The sequence below is a fragment of the Berghia stephanieae genome, chromosome 4, assembly GCF_034508935.2.
Source record: "Berghia stephanieae isolate SIO BIC M18660-M18661 chromosome 4, UCSD_Bste_1.3, whole genome shotgun sequence".
Taxonomy (NCBI): domain Eukaryota; kingdom Metazoa; phylum Mollusca; class Gastropoda; order Nudibranchia; family Aeolidiidae; genus Berghia; species Berghia stephanieae.
Window position 1 is genome coordinate 40,522,750 of NC_088363.1, and position 5,000 is coordinate 40,527,749.

Genomic DNA, 5,000 nt, shown 5'->3' on the forward strand with positions numbered 1-5,000 from the left:
TCACCATCCCTGCAACTACTATTACAACCACCACAACGCCACCCTTACCACCACCAATACTACTGCAACCAGTGTTGTAAGCGCCGTAAAAACCCTTCAAACAAATTTTGCTCAAATCTCTCTCTCTCTCTCTCTCTCTCTCTCTCTCTCTCTCTCTCTCTCTCTCTCTCTCTCTCTCTCTCCCTCTCTCTCTCTCTCTCTCTCTCTCTCTTTCTTTCTCTCTCTCTCTCAAACAAACACACACACACATACACACACACACTACAACCACCACCACTACATAATCACTACTACTACTACTACTACTACAACCAACCATACCGCATCATCACTACTACTACAACCACAACCACATCGTCATCACTACTACTACTACTACTACTACTACTACTACTACTACTACTACTACTACTACTTCTACTACTACTACTACCACTACTACTACTACTACTACTACTACTACTACTACTACTACTACTACTACAACCAACCATACCGCATCATCACTACTACTACAACCACAACCACATCGTCATCACTACTACTACTACTACTACTACTACTACTACTACTACTACTACTACTACTACTACTACTACTACTACTACTACTACCACCACCAACACAACATCATCCTCTAGCACCATTAGGTTTTGGAGCTTTACTTCATTGAAATAAGGAAACTTTGGGGTTGTATTTGGCAATGTGTTTATATATCATAATATAGTTCTAATCAGTTATCTAGATTTATTTAGATCTATACAATATTTAAATACAATACCAAATATAATCCCAATTCCCTTTTTGTGTGTGCGGAAATTCATATTTCGGCATTGAAATTGCTCCGAGTGGTATCTGGAATTCATGTGAGTCAAATTGAAAATTCGTGTCTCTGCAAATCTTACTATTCTCATCAAATTTGCAATGCCCGTATCTCAGGAACTATCTTTGCCCACTGATTTGACTATGCGTGAAAACGGTGCCTCACTTCAAAATCGATTTTCTCAAAACTTGGTTTATACACTCTCCCTACTTCAAACGGTTATAGTTGAGCAATGAATAATCAGAATTGTATAAATTTGGTATCACATTTTAAAGCATAAAATAAGCTATGATTGGGTACCAAAAACCCAAAATTGAAAAATCCGACTTAATACCGTTTCGAGGCGGAGGGTGACTAATTAAAAACGATCACTCATTTAATTGTATTTCTCTTTTACTTAAAAAAAGGTAAAATGCTGATACATTTCTTAACTGCACTTTCATTGTCTTTATTCGATACTTAGGTAAATAAATTATGAAAATTGGGGAGAAAATTTGTGACGTCACACCTTCTACTTTTCCGGTTCCAAAATCCTCGAATATGTGTATGTAGCCAGTCCTTCGGAAGATTAATTATGGATAAGTTATTTATTGACTCATAAGGTGGCAAAACTATTTTATTAGCAGGATGTATAGATAGATTCTAGGGATTGCTCGATACGAAATAGCGGCTGGATGATCTTTATTGACGCCAAGCATATATTTAGATTAGAAAATAAGATGCCATCACTCTGAAACCAGAAGATCATATCCATTATGTATGTATCCAGTCCTCCGAAAACGTGGTTTTACACTTCCAAAGATGTAGGAGCCAGTTATTTGACCTCACACTTTTGTTCCCTATTAAAACTTTTAAGTATGAATAGTGATCAGTCATATATTATTTCTCTTTTACTAAAGAACAATTAAATACTAATACAGTTCTAAATTACACCTTTGTTTTATTCGGCACTGATCTATTTAAAGATATTTATGTGTTTTCCATATTGTGAAAATTGGAGGGGTTACTTCCATCCATACAGGTCAAGTTTGGACGCTTCTAGAAGCGAATTACTACAGTGATGAATGGTGTCTGTGATCTAGGAACTCAAATTGATGAATTATTTGATATTTAATTTCTTTCGTGTCGGTAATAGATGCAAAATTTATAATTGCTGAGCAATAAGGAACAACAATAGATCTGTGGTATTTCAATGATGTCTCCTTTTAAGGTAAAGCTGGATTTGGACGCGGTATAGAGGCAACCCCATCAATTGAGCATCATCCTCAAGTGTGATCATGCAACCCCTTTGTTGTCCTCCCCACTAGTTGCCCATTGAAAAGCGCGCATATTATTATTACAAAGCAGCGTGTCTTGTTTATAAGTGATTGATTGGTATAGCACAGGTATATCTCACAGATCACGTGGTCATGTGCAAATTTGCAAAATTACACTTTAAGATCGTGTAATGATCAAACGGAAATTTCAGAAAAAAAAGATCAAGAACAAAATTTGGTGATAGACAGTTTCAGCCCAAAGATTTGAAATGAACTACCACGGGATCTGAGGAAGTGCAAGTCTTTGCCTGCCTTTAAAAAGAATCTCAAGACACACCTTTACTGTATTTGCTTTGATTGACGCTATGAACCCTTGATTTGGCTATAAATTGATTGTATTGTATGGAGGGTAGGGTGCAAAACTATCGTATCTTAAAAGGGCAACTTTACAGGATAGACAGAAAACTGTTTATAATTCATAATAAATAAATAAAATAAATAAATAAAATTCCCTATTCCAAGGGAAGACTGGACTAACACAGGCGTCAGCCGCAGTGCAGCGACGCAAATTGAGTCAGGGCGAGGTGAGTTGCTCAAGGCCACACAACGCAAGCGGCAGGTGGTCGAATTCCGTACCTTTCGGGTACGAAGCAAAGACCGTACTCCTGCCACGCTGCTCCTTCCCAATCCTGGGAAACAAGAGAAATTTACTAATTGTATGTAAAAAGTGGCGAGAAAAATTATGGGGGCTTTTTGAGACGATATATTGCTTGGATTGTGCGTTACGATAGTTTGGAAGTATTTTATTGGATGCAAGACTATCGAATGTCGAGATAGGATATTTTGAGGGGGGAAAGAACAGAACTAAAACTGCCGTAACTTGGAGTTAAGAGTTTTTGTGCCATACACCATTTAATGCACAAATATATTATGAGTTACGATACCTGAAACAAGTTCTAAGAGCCATAGGGTTGATTACTTTGGAGTTTATACCACTATTTGGCTAGATTCGACTGGGTAACAATCAAAATTGTATGTAACAACTGGACACGTCGCGAGTTGTAAAAATGGGTAGTATTATTTTTCTTATTAAAATTGCTTTTTCCAACTTTTCTATTATCACCATTATCATCACCATCTTATTTTCTTCTCATTCTCCTCCTCATCCTCCTCATCCTCCTCCTCATCATCCTCCTCCTCCTCCCTCTCCTCCTCCTTCAACTTCTTCTTCTTCTTCTTCTTCTTCTTCTTCTTCTTCTTCTTCTTCTTCTTCTTCTTCTTCTTCTTCTTCTTCTTCTTCTTCTTCTTCTTCTTCGTCTCCTCCTCCTCCTCCTGGATGTACAGTACTCGCATGGGCATTGTGCTCCATAGGTTCAATGAGTTTTCTCTGGGACCCAGGCAAAATATAGAGATGGTCAGATAGACGGTACTGCAGATTATTGAAATCTGCCGAAATCCACCGAAATCTACCGAAATCTATCAAAATCCACTCTAGGGGGGAGTGAACCAGTCTACTGTAGGTGGGCACCAATTGGATTCAATAGTCTTATGTCACGTCGCCCAGCAACGGCGGCCATCGTGGTTCTAAACAAAGAAAATCGGTACTTTTTATTCTTCATGCTGGCTAGAACTATTCATATGTCTTGTGATCAGAATGTGTAAAAGTCAAAACATGATCAGATATATAATGTTTTTTTCCCTCTGCGTTCACCGAGGTTGAATATTGTAACGAGTTTATGCCATGATTTGTTATCACAAAGACATTAATAAAGAAAGATACTAAAAACAAATTTCAAAATTACAAACCTGCTTCATTTATGTGAATTTTATGAAAAGATATGAAATTCATTCTCAAAGTGTTTCTTTCAACGTGTTTTGTTGACCTAGGGGAAAATTCCACATTATCTGTATTTGTTAATTAAAAGAAAGCTATTATTATAATATATTGCCTTTAACTTCAAGAGGTAACAATTGTTTCTAACTCCCATAGCCCCGGGTTTACTCAATATGTCTCTGAACCACTATCTCGAGACTATCTGGAGTGGACACCAGAGAGGAGTGAACCTGGAACAATATGTTTAAATTCTGTAATCATGGCAATCCAACTTCCATAGCCCTGGGCTCGTTCCCCACTGGTGCCCATCTCATGTAGTCTAGGGATTACTTTTCACTGGTGTTCTTATCTCATTTGTCACGGGTTTTTACCCTATTGGTGGCTGTTTTTACAGTCTCTGGTTCGCTCCCCACTTCTGTTCACCTATTAGTGGGTATGTGTTTTGCTGGGATATGAATTACTTCAGATTAGTACCGTATATGCATATAATCAAAGATTTTAATTCCGATGTTTTGTTCATATATAACCTATGATTTTGATAACTTTCTACGAGTTGAGATGAACATCGAGAAGCGAGCGACGGGTGCTTCTAAAGTGATCCGAAGCTTCCCTTTCTGCCTAAAAAGTAAACAAACCAATAGCTTTATGTTTAAACACTTATTTGGCAAGGATACTATTGCACCTTTGTACAAATACTTTTATGTTAAACAATTTGACACGTATAATTTGGCGAAGAGACTATCGTAACTCGTCGTTACGATATATAAATTTGAAGGGCAAAGCAGAAATTGGTTGTAAGACGATCTTAAGTCAAGCTATGATAGTCTTATTTCCACAAATTTGTAATCGTTTAGTCAAGATATTTTTTTTAATGTGAATAACTCTTTTTTTTTGCGATAGGAATGTCGATTTGACACAAAGTTCGCACTATTTCAACGCCCAACATATCTCTCAGTGCACTTACGATAGTTTTATATGTTTTTTTTTTTTTTGTTGTTGGTGCTTTTTTATATTATCCACATTGTAAAGTGTCGAGAACTTGTGTTTTACACGAGAATGAGTGATGTATAAATGTGTATTATTATTA

At 37.0% G+C, this 5,000-nt stretch overlaps 1 protein-coding gene across 1 annotated transcript in view; it reads right to left on the reverse strand.

Annotated features, from left to right (window-relative positions):
• Nucleotides 1-3,825: 3,825 nt before the first annotated feature.
• The window catches only part of LOC144971774 (adhesion G protein-coupled receptor L3-like), a 60,497-nt gene continuing 59,322 nt past the window's right edge, over nt 3,826-5,000 (reverse strand). The window contains exon 25 of the mRNA XM_078912846.1: nt 3,826-5,000. This exon is cut by the window's right edge and continues 294 nt beyond it. The gene's annotated coding sequence lies outside the window, so the exon portion shown is untranslated.